Source organism: Bombina bombina, chromosome 4 (assembly GCF_027579735.1).
Source record: "Bombina bombina isolate aBomBom1 chromosome 4, aBomBom1.pri, whole genome shotgun sequence".
Taxonomy (NCBI): Eukaryota; Metazoa; Chordata; class Amphibia; order Anura; family Bombinatoridae; genus Bombina; species Bombina bombina.
In genome coordinates, this window is record NC_069502.1 from 635,097,412 (window position 1) to 635,115,265 (window position 17,854).

Below are 17,854 nucleotides of genomic sequence, written 5' to 3' on the forward strand. Positions count from 1 at the left end.
AAGTTACAATTACACCTAACACTACACTATAATTAAATTAATTACCTAAACTAACTACAATTAATTACAATTAAATTAAATTATGAAAAAAAAACACTAAATTACAAATTTTTAAAATAATTACACCTAATCTAATCCCCCTAAAAAAATAAAAAAGCCCCTCAAAATAAAAAAATTCCCTACCCTATACTAAATTACAAATAGCCCATAAAAGGGGCCCATAAAGTAATCAGCTCTTTTACCTGTAAAAAACAAACAATACCCCCCCAACATTACAACCCACCACTCACACACCCAACCCTACTCTAAAACTCACCCAATCCCCCCCTTAATAAAACCTAACACTACCTCCTTGAAGATCACCCTACCTTGAGATGTCTTCACCCAGCCGGGCACAAGTGGACCTTCAGAGGGGCAGAAATCTTCATCCGATCCGGCCAGAAGAGGACATCCAGACCGGCAGAAGTCTTCATCCAGGCGGCATCTTCTATCTTCTTCCATCCTGAGTGGAGCGGGTCCATTTTGAAGACATCTGATGCAGAGCATCCTCTTCCATCCGACGGCGACTGAAGAATGAAGGTTCCTTTAAGTGATGTCATTCAAGACTCCTATCAGCCAATCGGAATTAAGGCAGGAAAAATCCTATTGGCTGATGCAATCAACCAATAGAATTGAGCTTACATTCTATTGGCTGATTGGAACAACCAATAGAATGTGAGGTCAATCCTATTGGCTGATTGGATCAGCCAATAGGATTGAACTTCAATTCTATTGGCTGATCCAATCAGCCAATAGGATTTTTCCTACCTTAATTCCAATTGGCTGATAGGATTCTATCAGCCAATCGAAATTGAAGGGACGCCATCTTGGATGACATCACTTAAAGGAACCTTCTTTCTTCAGTCACCGTCGGATGGAAGAGGATGCTCCGCGTTGGATGTCTTCAAGATGGACCCGCTCCGCTCCGGATGGAAGAAGATAGAAGATGCCGCCTGGATGAAGACTTCTGCCGGTCTGGATGTCCTCTTCTGGCCGGATCGGATGAAGACTTCTGCCCCTCTGGAGGTCCACTTGTGCCCGGCTGGGTGAAGATGTCTCAAGGTAGGGTGATCTTCAAGGGGTTAGTGTAAAGTTTTTTTAAGGGGGGATTGGGTGGGTTTTAGAGAAGGGTTGGGTGTGTGGGTGGTGGGTTTTAATGTTGGGGGGTATTTGTATTTTTTATTTACAGGTAAAAGAGCAGATTTCTTTGGGGCAATGCCCCGCAAAAGGCCCTTTTAAGGGCTATTTGTAGTTTATTGTAGGCTAGGGGTTTTTTATTTTCATAGGGCCTTTAGATTAGGTGTAATTAGTTAAAATCTTTGATAATTTATTTTTTATTTTGTGTAACTTAGTGTTTGTTATTTTTTGTAACTTAGTTTTTTGTAAATTAGTCATTTTTTAGTGTAGATTTAAATTATTTGAGTAGGGTTAGGTTTTTAAATATATAATATAGTTAATTTAATTTGTAGTTTAATGTAATTTTAGTATAACAGTTAGGGTAGATTAATTATTAATTTAATAGTTTCATGTAATTCTAGTCTAATAGTTAGGGTTAAATCTAAAGGTAGGTTTAAATTTATTATAAGATAGGGATGAGTTAATATTTAATGTACAGTTAGCGGGTTGTTAGGTTTAGGGGTTAATAGGTTAATTTAGTCTATGGCGATGTGGGGGGTTGGCGGTTTAGGGGTTAATAACTTTATTTAGTTGTGGTGGGCTCCGTGAGCGGCGGGATAGCGATTAATAACATAATATAGGTGGCGGTGGTGTAGGGGGCGGCAGATTAGGGGTTAAGAACATAATGTAGGTGGCGGTGGGGTCCGGGAGTGGCGGGATATGGGTTAATAAGTTTATTAGAGTTGCGGTGGGCTCCAGGAGCGGCGGGATAGGGGTTAATACGTTTATTAGCGTTGCGGTGGGCTCCGGGAGCGGCAGGATAGGGGTTAATAAGTTTGTTAGAGTTGTGGTTGTCTCCGGGAGCGGCGGGATAGGGGTTAATAAGTTTATTAGAGTTACGGCGGGATCCTTAAGCGGCGGGATAGGGGTTTAAACATTTTAGTATAGTGGCGGTGTTTAGTGACAGTATACAAATAAAGCTGTGATAAAGCCGAATAGCAGCGAGATCGATGACTGCTAGTTAACAACAGTCCGCTGCTCATCGCCCCGTACTTGGAAAGCGGCTTTTGACAGTTTTTTTGTTAAATATGGAGAGCGTATTCAGGTCTGTGGCCGCGATGTCAGGCGAGCGTATTGGTGCCGGCAAATGCAGCACAGTTGACGGCTTGATAAATAGGCCTCTTAGAGTCAAGCCGTGGTGGGTATGAGTATATACTAGTGGTCATAGATCACTTTACTAGATTTGCTCAAGCTTATCCAACAAAAAATAAGTTTGGCCGTACGGCAGCTGGGCGTCTTTTCAATGACTACATCCCCCGGTTTAGCTACCCTGAAAAGCTACATCATGACCAAGGCAGGGAATTTGAGAATGAGCTTTTCCTGAATCTTCTGCAACTTGCTGGAGTACGCCATTTGAGAACATCTCCTTATCACCCTAAAAGTAACCCAGCTGAGAGATTCAACCAGACTCTCCTCCAAATGCTCCGGACCCTGGCTGACACAGAAAAGGCAAGATGGAAAGATCACCTTCCTCAGATCATACATGCATATAACTGCACACGCCATGAGTCCACTGGGTACTCCCCATTCTATTTACTGTTTGGACGCCATCCTCGCCTCCCTGTTGACCTGATATTTGGGCTGATTGAATAGGATGAGGGGGTGACTCACAAAGGATTTGCAGACGATTGGGCTGGAAAGATGGCCGAGGCGTATCAAATAGCAAGTGAAAACAGCAGGCAGGCAAGTGCACAAAGCAAAGCTCAGTATGACCTAAAAGTCAAAAGTGTGATTCTAAAGCCTGGAGACAGAGTCCTTGTTAGAAACTTGAGTGAGCGAGGAGGCCCAAGAAAACTCAGGCCGTATTGGGAGAAGATAATTTATGTGGTGAAAGAGCAGGTAGCAGACAATCCTGTATATGTGGTGAGTCCTGAGAATGGGAACAAAAGAGGGACCAGAACACTACACCGAAACTTACTGTTATTAGTGAACGACTTGCCTGTGGAGACACCACCACATCCACTGAAACCTGCAAAACAGAGACAAGGCAACAGAGAGTCAAAGATAAGAGAATCTTCTTACCACAGTGACACAACCTCTTCGGATGAGGACAGCTCTGCAAGATTATGGTTGAGAATCCCTGAGAGTTTGAGAGAGCATAGAAGAGAAAATACTTACCGGCAAGGTTCAGAACTGGGTCAGGGGAATCCTCTTGTCAAAACAGCATCATCAGCACCTGAGAGAAAAGAAAGAGATCAAGTACAAGTCCCACTAAGGGAGTGAAACAGTTTGACAGAGAACCAATTGCCAGATAAACTGATCCTGAATCCAACATTTCCACCTGGGGCTAGTGTAGAAAGTGAAGGTGCCCAGCCTGATGAAGTGGAAAGTCTGGCAGTAGAAAACAATATGGAACCAAGACGATCTGTAAGAGAGAGGAAGCCAAAGCAAATGTTTACATATAAAAACACTGGGTCAGCCATCACTACAACCACAGACCATGATCCACAGTGTAGCAGCATATACCTTTCCTCACTTACCTGTATGGGCTACACAATATTATATGCCACCACTCTCATATCATACACCTCACAACTCATACAATGTGGCACCATACATTACAACAGTGACAGTATATTAAGTTAAGAAAGTTGTGTTTCAGGATAATAAAACTGTGACTGAGTGTTTATATGTTTTAGTAGCTGGAGCCATTTTATTTTGTCAGGGAGAATGTGACACCTAAAATATATGTGTACAATTGTATAATGTTTTATGCAATGTTCATGTTTCATATTGAAAGATGTTTGTTTAATTGTATTTGTTTTATATGGTGCTTGTAATAATTTTCTATGAAAATGCAACTCTGTTGTGAGAGCATAGGACTCCTATTTTGTAATACTTTGCTATGAAAATGCAACTCTGTTGTGAGAGCATGGGACTCTTATTTTGACATGGACTTATGATCCTGAAGGATTGTGGGAGATCATGGGTGAAGCAATGAGACTGTTTTTGTTTTACCTCATAACTATTTAGGATTCTGTGAAGTACACACCCAGTCTCCTTATTATTTCCTGTTTTAACAGGTATGCCTAAAGAAATACCACACAAAACACTTCAGATGTAAAAGAGATATTTAATGTACAGCTTTATTACATGTGCAAAATGTCAGATGGGAGAAAATAAGAGAGATATGTTAACATTTCTGTATTTAATTAATCAGTTTATCTGTAAATAAGTCTGAGGTAATCAAAATAAGATTGTAAGCCATTCCGTTACTTCTAAATTATTTTATTAATGTATTATTTATTCCAGTTACAGGTGGCCCTTGGTTTTACGCCGGTTCCATTTGCGCCGTTTCAGAATAGCAACCTTTTTTTTCAGTCATGTGACTGCTATTGAAAAGCTTTGGAAAGCAATGCACTAATTAAAATAGCCAGTAGGTGGAGCTGTCTCCTTGTTTTGCAGCAAAGTTATGCAACTTAACAGCCTTAAAGGGACACTGAACCCAATTTTTTTCTTTTGTGATTCAGATAGAGCATGCAATTTTAAGCAACTTTCTAATTTACTCCTATTATCAATTTTTCTTTGTTCTCTTGCTATCTTTATTTGAAAAAGAAGGCATCTAAGCTTTTTTTGGTTTAGTACTCTGGACAGCACCTTTTTATTGGTGGATAAATGTATCCACCAATCAGCAAGAACAACCCAGGTTGTTCACCAAAAATGGGTCGGCATTTAGACCAGATCTATTGAGCAAAATTTAGCAGGCACTTCCCTATTAACTTCCTGTCCAGCAGCTTGAGGTGAGGGTGCCTAACTGCTTAATCACTGCAGATTGAAATGCATAGAATAGGTGCAGACCCAATGTTATCTAACATGCTAACAATGCAGGGAACTGATTGCAGAAAAATGGAAGTAAAAAAACATTTTTGTTTATTTAACTTAGTTTGATGATGATGCAGTCTGTTGTGTGATTATTTAAATAGGTGCTGTTAGCAAATGTTTTTGTTCATTAAACTTAGTTTGATGATGATACAATCTATATTATTAGGTTTATAATGCTGTTTAGCATTTAAAGTCTTCATTTCAAAGCTTTAAATATAATGTATTAGGTGTTACTTATGACAATTTTGAGAGGGGCCTGGAACCTAACTCCCTCACTTCCCATTGACTTACATTATAAACTGGGTTTCAATTTACAACTGTTTCGATTTACAACCATTCCTCCTGGAACCTAACCCCGGGGTAAACTGAGGGCTACCTGTACTTCTAAATTATTTTATTAATGTAGTATTCATCGCACATACATACATGTCCTGTTATGTATGACATTCCTTGTATAGATAAGAATGTAAAGTTTGTGAGATTGATTTACATGAAAAGTGAGGAATACTGTAGGGAAAAATAAATATATGCGCATATTTAATATTTATGATAAATAAGCACAAATTACATGTTACTTGGTTATTAAGATTGCAAAACTTTATTGTTTGAATGTAATTACAAAACTTTATTGTTTGAATACAATTGCAAAACTTTATTGTTTGAATACAATTGCAAAACTTTTATTGTTTGAATACAACTGCAAAACTTTATTTTTTTAATACAATTGCAAACAAATATATGTTTAATAAAAATAATCATTGAGGATTCTGTGAAGTACACACCCATTCTCCTTATTATTTCCTATTTTAAAAGGTAACATTTAATCTGCTTACTGGCCTCCTGAATGGGGCTGTAACACTAGCGGCTAATTGGGCACAAATCTGCAGGGGGCGGCATTGCACCAGCAGTTCACAAGAACTGCTGGTGCAATGATAAATATCAACAGCATATGCAATCCAATCAGCCAATAGAATGTGGGCTCAATCCTATTGGCTGATTGGATCAGCCAATAGGATTGAAGCTCAATCCTATTGGCTGATTGCATCAGCCAATAGGATTTTTTCAACTTTAATTCCGATTGGCTGATAGAATTCTATCAGCCAATCGGAATTCAAGGGACGCCATCTTGGGTGACGTCTCTTAAAGGAACCTTCATTCTTCAGTAGCCATCGAAAGAAGAGGATGCTCTGCACCGGATGTCTTGAAGATGGAGCCGCTCCGCGTCGGAAGGATGAAGACTTCTCCCGGCTTGATGAGGATTGGATGAAGACTTCTCCCGGTTTGATGAGGATTGATGTCTGGTCTTCAAAACCTGTAAGTGGATCTTCGGGGGTTAGTGTTAGTTTTTTTTAATGGTTTATTAGGTGGCTTTTATTTTTAGATTAGGGACTTTGGGCAATGGAAAAGAGCTAAATGCCCTTTTAAGGGCAATGCCCAGCCAATTGCCCTTTTCAGGGCAATGGGGAGCTTAGGTTTTTTAGATAGGATTTTATTTGGGGGGTTTGGTTGTGTGGGTGGTGGGTTTTACTGTTGGGGGGTTGTTTGTATTTTTTTTTACAGGTAAAAGAGCTGATTTCTTTGGGGCAATGCCTCGCAAAAGGCCCTTTTAAGGGCTATTGGCAGTTTAGTTTAGGCTAGGTTTTTTTTTATTTTGGGGGGACTTTTTTATTTTGATAGGGCTATTAGATTAGGTGTAAATAGTTTAAATATTTGATCATTTCTTTTTTATTTTGTGTTATTTAGTGTTTATTATTTTTTGTAATTTAATTATTTGTATTTAATTAATGTAATTGATTTAATTGTAGTGTATTGTTAGGTGTTAGTGTAAGACAGGTTAGGTTTTATTTTACAGGTGAATTTGTATTTATTTTCACTAGGTAGTTATTAAATAGTTAATAACTATTTACTAACTAGTCTACCTAGTTAAAATAAATACAAACTTAACTGTGAAATAAAAATAAAACCTAACGGCGAGATTACGAGTTTTGCGTTAGAGGCTATGCAGTGCTAACGAGCAGTTTTCCCTCACCGCTCACTTACATGCAGCGCTGGTATTATGAGTTTTCAGAAACCCAGCGTTAAAAGGCAAGAAGTGAGCATTGAGCAATTTTGCTCATTACCGCACTCCAATACCAGCGCTGCTTAAGTCAGCGGTGAGCTGGTCGTACGTACTCGTGCATGATTTCCCCATAGGAATCAACGGGGAGAGCCGGCTGAGAAAAAGTCTAACACCTGCAAAAAAGCAGCGTAAAAATCCTTAATGCAGCCCCATTGATTCCTATGGGGAAACAAAAGTTATGATTTAATTGTTGTTAATTTAGTTAATTTATTTAATTATAGTGTAGTGTTAGGTGTTAGTGTAACTTAGGTTAGGTTTTATTTTACAGGTACTTTTCTATTTATTTTAGCTAGGTAGTTATTAAATAGTTAATAACTATTTAATAACTATTCTACCTAGTTAAAATAAATACAAACTTGCCTGTAAAATAAAAATAAACCATAAGATAGCTACAATGTAATTATTAGTTATATTGTAGCTAGCTTAGGGTTTATTTTATAGGTAAGTATTTAGTTTTAAATAGGAATAATTTAGTTAATGATAGGAATTTTATTTAGACTTATTTAAATTACATTTAAGTTAGGGGGTGTTAGGGTTAGGGTTCGACTTAGATTTAGGGGTTAATAACTTTAATATAGTGGCGGCGACGTTGGGGGCGGCAGATAAGGGGTTAATAAATGTAGGTAGGTGGCGGCGACATTGGGGCGGCAGATTAGGGGTTAATAAATATAATGTAAGTGTCTGCGATGTTGGGGGCAGCAGATTAGGGGTTCATAAATATAATGTAGGTGGCGGCAGTGTCCGGAGCGGCAGATTAGGGGTTAGTAGGTAGTTTAAGGGTGTTAGTGTGCTTTTTAGCACTTTAGTTATGAGTTTTATGTTACGGCGTTGTACCATAAAACTCTTAACTACTGACTTTTAAATGCGTTAGGACTCTTGACAGGGTAGGGTGTACCGCTCACTTTTTGGCCTCCCAGGACAGACTCATAATACTGGCGCTATGGAAGTCCCATAGAAAAAAGACTTTACGAAGTTTACGTAAGTCGTTTTGCGGTAAGGTCAAAAAAGTGTGCAGTGACCCTAAACCTGCAAGACTCGTAATACCAGCGTGCGTAAAAAAGCAGCTTTAGGACCTCTTAACGCTGCTTTTTTACCCTAACGCACAACTCGTAATCTAGCCGTAAGATAGCTACAATGTAACTATTAGTTATATTGTAGCTTGCTTAGGGTTTATTTTACAGGTAAGTATTTAGTTTTAAATATTAACTATTTAGGTATTAATTGTCATTTTTATTTAGATTTATTTTAATTATATTAAAGTTAGTGGTGTTAGGGTTAGGGTTAGACTTAGGGTTAGGTTTAGGGGTTAATAACTTTAGTATAGTGGAGGCGACGTTGGGGGTGGCAGATTAGGGGTTAATAAGTGTAGGTAGATGGCGGCGATGGTGGGGGCAGCAGATTAGGGGTTAATAACTGTAATGTAGGTGGGGGCGGCAGATTAGTGTTTAATAAGTGTAGGTAGGTGGCAGCGACATTGGGGTGGCAGATTAGGGGTTAATAACTGTAATGTAGGTGTCGGCGATGTTGGGGGCGGCAGATTAGGGGTGTTTACACTCTGGGTTTATGTTAGGGTGTTATATGTAAACATAACTTTTCTTTCCCCATAGGAATCAATGGGGCTGCATTACGGAGCTTTACTTCTTTTATTGCAGGTGTTAGGCTTTTTTTTAGCCGGCTCTCTCCATTGATGTCTATGGGGAAATCGTGCACGAGCACATAAAACCAGCTCAAAGCAGCGCTTGTATTTGGGTGCGGTATGGAGCTCAACGCTGCCATATTGCCTGCTAACGCCGGGTTTTTGCAAACCTGTAATAGCAGCGCTATAGGGAGGTGAGCGGTGGAAATAACTTGCAAGTTAGCACCGAGCTGCTCATAATGCAAAACTCGTAATCTAGCCGTTTGGTAATAAAGGTAAGACTATAACCATACAAGCAAATGTTTCTCTAAAAACATGTAGCATAATATGAAAAAGTCAGTATAAATGTTTTTTTGTGTAACATGTTTCCACTGTGTACTATGCAATTTTTGTAATTTTTTTTTTTTGCTTTTTACATTCTCTTTCTATATTTTATCCTTTTAAATTACTAAAGACAGGATAATATGATAGAGCTCTACTTCTGCCTATAAAAAGCTGTAGGAGACTAAAACCGTAAAATTGTACATAAAAATTACTTAAAGGGACAGTCTAGTCAAAATGAAACTTTCATGATTCAGATAGGGCATGTCATTTTAAATAACTTTCCAATTTACTTTTATTATCAAATTTCCTTTGTTCTCTTTGTATTCTTTGCTGAAACCTAAACCTAGGTAGGCTCAAACTGATTTCTAAACTGTTAAAAACCGCCACTTATCTCAGTGCATTTGACAGTGTTTCACAGTTAGACATTGCTAGTTCATGTGTGCCATATATATAACTTTGTGCTAACTACTGTGAAGTTATGTAAGAGTCAGTACTGATTGGCTAAAATGCAAGTCTGTCAAAAGAAGTAAGATAAGGGGGCAGTCTGCAGAGGCGTACTTACAAGGTAATCACACAGGTATAAAGTGTGATTACCTTGTATGTATGTATTAATATAAAAGTGTTGGTTTTGAAAAACTGAGGAATGGGTAATAAAGGGATTATCTATCTTTTTAAACAATACAAATTCGGGAGTAGACTGTCCCTTTAATAATGAGAAGGGCAATAACAGAAATCAATACTATTTTTAAAAACACTATGATATAGGTATTTTGTAAAGTCAAACAAAAAAAAACATTGTACCTTTTCAATGCAATTAGCTTAAAATGGACATATATTTCAATACATTGTTATATTCTTCATTAATAACATTTACTCTAGTCAATATTTGTATCTGTATATTATGATCCAATATATTTGTTTTTTATTGTTTTGTTTGTTAGAGTTTCAGGCCAATCCTAAATTTTGCATTCACTGGGAATGTCCTTCTACCCAGACAGATTTGTTATTTAAATTCTCAGGAATACCTTATTTAATACCTTATTTAATAGCCAGGGACAAAAATACTTCAGTATCATTTAGGCAAATATACTGCAATATCAAAGAAAAGGAAATATGCAGAACTCACAGATAGAAAACAGGTATAATTTGTATATTTTATTTTTAATTATTTGGATATTATTATAGCTATATTTTTGTCCAACAGCACAATAGAAGAAAATGATTCATTTGTGTTATAGAACTTAAAGGGATATGCCACCCACATTTTTTCTTTTATGATTTAGAAAGAGAATGCAATTTTAAACATCTTTCTAATTTACTTATATTATCTAATTTGTTTTATTCTCTTGATATTCTTTGATGAAAAGCATATCTAGATATGCTCACTAGCTGCTGATTGGTTGCTGCACATAGAAGCCTCTTGTGATTGGCTCACCATGTGCATTGCTTTTTCTTGTAATGTTTAAATTTCTATTCTCTCGCTGAATCATGAAAGAAAGATTTTGGGTTTAGTGGCCCTTTAAAATGTATTTTTATTTGTGTATTTTTTTTATAAAACCAGGGGCACTTTCATTCATTAAAATATTTAAAGAAGCTTCTTTTGTAAAATAATTACCATTTAATGATTGTAAACATTGCGCCATTCCTCCACCCGCATCTCATACTTTATTTAGCTGATAGATGACGAATCCGGCTTCATCCAATCATTGCATGCCCCACGAGCTGGATGCCAAAGGGTGCATGCAACGATTGGAATAAGCCGGATTCGTCATCGATCAGCTATTTTTTTTTTTTTTTTTTAAATAAGGGAGAAGACCAGCGACGATACATTAAAGATTATCATTAAAATAGTTAATCACTATTCTACAATAAAGAGATGTGTGAATGAAAGTGAATGAATCCGAAAAAACGTTTTGCAGAACATAGTAACATAGTAACATAGTAGATAAGGTTGAAAAAAGACTGAATTTCATCGAGTTCAACCTATACAAATCTAAAATACTTACAAAAAGCTCCAGTTAAGCTTAAATAACCCCATTAAAATGTGACCCATTTAATACTAGCAATCATATCCATTAATTTTGTTTATATACAGAAATTTATCCAGACTATTTTTAAATGTATCTATGGTATTGACATTCACTACCTCCTTTGGTAATGAGTTCCATAATTTTATTGCTCTTACAGTGAAAAAACGTTTCTGTTGCAGGAGATTAAATCTCCTTTCCTCCAACCATAAATTATGACCTCTTGTCAGAAACAATTTTCTTGGAATAAACAGAGCTTCTGCCATCTCTGTATATGGGCCTTGAATATTTTTATATAAAGTAATCATGTCACCCCTCAAGCGCCTTTTTTCTAAAGAAAACAGACCCAGTTTGGCTAGCCTCTCCTCAATATCTTTTTTAGCAATTGGTCCCCAGAACTGCACTCCAAACTCAAGGTGAGGTCTTACCACAACTCCCTCCTCAGCAACATTCTTAAAAAAAATGTATATAGTTCAGCTTGAAAGATTATTTGAAGAATGCATGCACCCTGAATGAACAACTTAAAGAGACATAATACATATATGCTAAATCACTTGAAATGGATGCAGTATGACTGTAAAAACTGGCAGGAAAATATTACCTGAGCATCTCTATGTAAAAAAAGGAAGATATTTTACTTAACAATTTCCTCAGCTCACTAGAGTAAGTGCTGTGTAAAAAGTTATACTTCAGTTACTGTCCAGCTGCAGGTAAAAAATAAAAAAAGAAGAAGAAATGAACTGCAGTCAATCAGCATCAACAGTGCTGAGGTCATTAACTTTTTTTACTGTGATCTCATGAGATTTCATAGTAAACTTCCTTAAACTGAATAGGGAAATAACACAAGTGTACATGAGGCTCACTTCCTTGCCTTTTCCGGGACAGACATAGTGATTTGCTGCTATACGTACTTTGCAATGGGGTGTAAAATAGCTTTCTTTTTTACATAGAGATGTTCAGCTGATATTTTCTAGTCAGCTTTTTACAGCTATGCTGCATCATTTTCAAGTGTTTCAACATTTGGGTATCATGGCCCTTTTATCTAAGTATACAGATTCTTACTTTTTTATATATATATACTGTATATATATATATATATATATATACAGAGAGAAGTGCACTCACAGGAATTGAACAACTGGCTCAATACCATTGTTAGCCTGTTCTATGGCGATTTACCACCTGGGTGCAACTTTTTAGCCCAGTAATGCTTTTCACAGAGTGGAACTTTCCTGTAGTATATCAGTCTGATCCCGCCTATTACGGTCAGTCCAGCGCCGAAATACCAGGCAATTCCTCTCTGAACAAGGAACACAGCAACCCCAGACAATCGTTTCGGCCTTCATTGGGCCTTGTCAGTGAGATGTAGCCATATTCCTCTAAGCACACTGAGCAAGGAGTCCACGTCTGGTTGCCATATACAGGGAGTGCAGAATTATTAGGCAAGTTGTATTTTTGAGGATTAATTTTATTATTGAACAACAACCATGTTCTCAATGAACCCAAAAAACTCATTAATATCAAAGCTGAATAGTTTTGGAAGTAGTTTTTAGTTTGTTTTTAGTTATAGCTATTTTAGGGGGATATCTGTGTGTGCAGGTGACTATTACTGTGCATAATTATTAGGCAACTTAACAAAAACAAATATATACCCATTTCAATTATTTATTTTTACCAGTGAAACCAATATAACATCTCAACATTCACAAATATACATTTCTGACATTCAAAAACAAAACAAAAACAAATCAGTGACTAATATAGCCACCTTTCTTTGCAAGGACACTCAAAAGCCTGCCATCCATGGATTCTGTCAGTGTTTTGATCTGTTCACCATCAACATTGCGTGCAGCAGCAACCACAGCCTCCCAGACACTGTTCAGAGAGGTGTACTGTTTTCCCTCCTTGTAAATCTCACATTTGATGATGGACCACAGGTTCTCAATGGGGTTCAGATCAGGTGAACAAGGAGGCCATGTCATTAGATTTTCTTCTTTTATACCCTTTCTTGCCAGCCACACTGTGGAGTACTTGGACGCGTGTGATGGAGCATTGTCCTGCATGAAAACCATGTTTTTCTTGAAGGATGCAGACTTCTTCCTGTACCACTGCTTGAAGAAGGTGTCTTCCAGAAACTGGCAGTAGGACTGGGAGTTGAGCTTGACTCCATCCTCAACCCGAAAAGGCCCCACAAGCTCATCTTTGATGATACCAGCCAAACCAGTACTCCACCTCCACCTTGCTGGCGTCTGAGTCGGACTGGAGCTCTCTGCCCTTTACCAATCCAGCCACGGGCCCATCCATCTGGCCCATCAAGACTCACTCTCATTTCATCAGTCCATAAAACCTTAGAAAAATCAATCTTGAGATATTTCTTGGCCCAGTCTTGACGTTTCAGCTTGTGTGTCTTGTTCAGTGGTGGTCGTCTTTCAGCCTTTCTTACCTTGGCCATGTCTCTGAGTATTGCACACCTTGTGCTTTTGGGCACTCCAGTGATGTTGCAGCTCTGAAATATGGCCAAACTGGTGGCAAGTGGCATCTTGGCAGCTGCACGCTTGACTTTTCTCAGTTCATGGGCAGTTATTTTGCACCTTGGTTTTTCCACACGCTTCTTGCAACCCTGTTGACTATTTTGAATGAAACGCTTGATTGTTCGATGATCACGCTTCAGAAGCTTTGCAATTTTAAGAGTGCTGCATCCCTCTGCAAGATATCTCACTATTTTTTACTTTTCTGAGCCTGTCAAGTCCTTCTTTTGACCCATTTTGCCAAAGGAAAGGAAGTTGCCTAATAATTATGCACACCTGATATAGGGTGTTGATGTCATTAGACCACACCCCTTCTCATTACAGAGATGCACATCACCTAATATGCTTAATTGGTAGTAGGCTTTCGAGCCTATACAGCTTGGAGTAAGACAACATGCATAAAGAGGATGATGTGGTCAAAATACTCATTTGCCTAATAATTCTGCACTCCCTGTATGTATATATATATATATATATATATATATATAAATAAATATTTAATGGATGTTAGTAATATGAAACTGTGTATATAGTTTTTATAATTGCATAGTGCAGCTGTGTACTCATTAGGTATATAAATGTGTTTCTTTAACGTAGATTGAAATCAACACTGAAAGAAGGAAAAAAATGGAATTGAAGAGACTTAAAGAGGCACTAAAACAAAATACTGAAAAACCAAATGGCATACATGCATATGCTGCAAAATTCCCAATGAGATTAGAACATCTAAGGCATGCAACTACTGAAGAGGTAAGATTTCAAGAAAGATTTAGGTTCTAGAGCTATTCTTATCAAATACAGTTGACGTGTTCTCAATAGAACATTTTGCTAGCCATGTGGGTTTATAAGGTATCTGAGGCCTATTTATCAAGCCGTCAACCGCAAATACGCTGGAATTCCACAGCATAATTGTGGCGAGCCTGATTTGTCCTATTTATCAAAGCCTACAGACCGGCAAAAGTTGAAATTTGTGACGTAACATACGATCCGCCGGTCAGTCCGACACAGATCGATGCTTACGTCATTACAGATGTTCCGAATACACATTCGGCACTATCTGACAACTATTACAAGTTATCAAACTTCTAACAGGTACGCTCGCCACTATTCCAGCCCAGCGTACCTGGTTTTCAATCCCCCACCCTGGAGGCCGCGGATGCCATAGGAATCAATGGGAGTCTGAAAGCAGCGAAAGCTTATGTTCGATGCTGCCAGATATCCCATTGATTTCTATGCTAGAATAAAAGTTACGTTTACACCTAACACCCTAACATGTTCCCTGAGTCTGCACACCCCTAATCTGCCGCCCCCGACATCGCAGCCACCTACATAATGTTATTAACCCCTATTCCGCTGCTCCCGGAGCCCACCGCAACTAAATAAATATATTAACCCCTATCCTGCCCCTCCCAGACCCCGTTGCCACTAAATAAAGTTATTAACCCCTATACCGCCGCTCCCGGTCCCCGCCGCAACTAAATAAACGTATTAACCCCTAAACCCCTGGCCTCCCACATAACTATCACTTACTAAACCTATTAACCCCTAAACAGCCAGGCCGCCACATCACCATAAACTAAATTAAGCTATTAACCCCTAAACCTAACAACCCGCTAACTTTACATTAAATTTTAACTCATCCCTATCTTATAATAAATTTAAAATTACCTTTAGAATTAAAATAAACTATATTAAACTAATAATTAACCTACCCTAACTATTATACTAAAATTACATTAAACTATATTAAACTAATAATTAATCTACCCTAACTATGATACTAAAATTACATTACATTACATTAAACTATTCATTAACCTACACTATTATACTAAAATTACATTAAACTAACAATTAAAATAACTATATTAGATATTTAAACACCTAACCCTACTCAAATTATTTAAATCTACTATTAAAAATTACTAAGTTACAAAAAACTAACAACTAAGTTACACAAAATAAAAAACACTAAGTTACACAAAATAAAAAATAAATGATCAAATATTTAAAATGATTAAACCTCATCTAATAGCCCTATCAAAAAAAAAAAAAAAAACCTAGCCTACAATAAACTACCAATGGCCCTCAAAAGGGCCTTTTGTGGGGCATTGCCCCAAAGAAATCAGCTCTTTTACCTGTAAAATAAAATACAAACACCCCCCCCAACAGTAAAACCCACCACCCACAAAACCAAACCCCCTAAATAAAAACATATCTAAAGAACCTAAGCTCCCCATTGCCCTGAAAAGGGCATTTGGATGGGCATTGCCCTTGAAAGGGCATTTAGCTCTTTTTCCGCCCAAAGTCCCTAACCTAAAATTAAAACCCACCCAATAAACCCTTAAAAAAACCTAACGCTAACCCCCGAAGATCCACTTACAGTTTTTGAAGACCCGAGATCCATCCTCAACGAAGCGGCAGAAGTCCTTGGCGAAGCCGGCAGAAGTCTTCATCCAAGCGGGCCGAAGTCTTCAGTCAAGCTGGCAGAAGTCTTCATCCAGACGGCATCTTCTATCTTCATCCATCCGGCACGGAGCGGCTCCATCTTCAAGACATCCGGCGTGGAGCATCCTCTTCCTACGACGTCTTCTGAAGAATGAAGTTTCGCTTTAAATGAAGTCATCCAAGATGGCGTCCCTTACATTCCGATTGGCTGATATCATTCTATCAGCCAATCGGAATTAAGTTGGAAAAAATCCTATTGGCTGTTGTTCTACTATGTGTTTAACCACTTTGTGGGGGTTAAACACAGAGGTGCAGGGTCGCTAGTCTTTAAAATTACATGCTCAAATGAATGAGAGCATAATTTTCAACTAAAACAGACCTTTACAATTACACACTACATTCTTTAGAATAATTAAAAGCAAGCAGACAAATGTTTACCTATAAAAAAGCACCTTACATATAAAGATAAAACATCCTTTTACTGAACCTAATCTTCTATGTGTCAATATGTCATGCCATATGGTATTTTAAAGAATTACATATTCTTCAGGTAATGTAAACCCACTGTCATTAAATTCTCAGCCCCCTGCTTTTCTTCCCTTAGGCACACATTACAACACAGCTTATGCAAGATTTGGTGGTTGTGCACCCATATTTACTCTCAACCAATGTTCCCTCGCAGTGATTTTGTTGGCACCGTGCACATGTTAAGTAATGCTGCGCATCACAGGGGGTGAATATAGCTTTAGAGCCCTCAGCGCGCCAAAAAAAGAGCCAGCGGTGGTGACATCATTAATAAATTCCTGGAAGACAGCTGGAGCATTACATAGGCCAAAGGGCATTACAAAATACTCATAATGCCCGCTTCTGGTGTTAAATGCTGTTTTCCATTCGTGGCCCTCCTTAATCCTAACGAGATTGTATGCTCCTCTCAAATCAAGTTTAGAAAAGACCGTAGCTCCCTTGAGGCAGTCAAAGAGTTCCGTAATGAGCGGAATAGGGTAAGCATTCTTAATGGAAAGACGATTAAAACCCCTATAATCGATGCATGGTCTTAACTCGCCACCCTTTTTCTTCACGAAGAAGAAGCCAGCCCCTGCAGGAGAGCAGGATTTGCGGATGATCCCCCGCGACAGAGCATCGGCAACATACTCCTCCATAGCACAATTCTCCGCAACAGACAGAGGGTAAACCCGGCCCGAGGAGGATTGGCTCCGGGTTGCAGGTCTATGGCCCAATCGTAAGACCGGTGAGGAGGCAATGTACCGGCACGAACCTTGTCAAAAACGTCTAGGAACTCTCAGTACTCCTCTGGCAATTGAGATACAGAAGAAGTGCACAAGACTTTGACTGGTTTCCGAAGACAAGTGGAGATACATTGCAGGGATCATGACAAAATTTCGGACCTGCGCCAGTCGAGCCTGAGATTGTGCTTTTGGAGCCAGGGATAACCCAGAACAACCGGAAAATGCGGAGAGTTTATCACCTGGAACTGGAGGTATTCAAAATGGAGAGCCCCAACAGCCATGGATAACGGAGCGGTTTCCTGAGTAACGTGTGTGGGCTGAAGGGGCCTGCCATCAATGGCTTCAATAGCAAGCAGAACGGATCGAGGCAATTCAGGAATGGAGTGCTTTGATACAAAAGCACTGTCAATGAAATAGCCCGCAGCACCGGAGTTAACAAGAGCCCGGGTGACTATGGAGGAGTCCACCCAGGAAAGGACAACCATGAC

General features: G+C 38.5%; 1 long non-coding RNA gene across 2 annotated transcripts in view; it reads left to right on the top strand.

The window, feature by feature from the left end:
* LOC128656646 (uncharacterized) overlaps positions 1–17,854 on the top strand; it is a 52,653-nt gene that overhangs the window by 21,195 nt on the left and 13,604 nt on the right. For both annotated transcript variants that reach the window (XR_008402038.1, XR_008402039.1), the window contains one exon: positions 14,269–14,421. This is a non-coding gene — a long non-coding RNA (uncharacterized LOC128656646). The remainder of the gene's footprint in view (positions 1–14,268; positions 14,422–17,854) is intronic.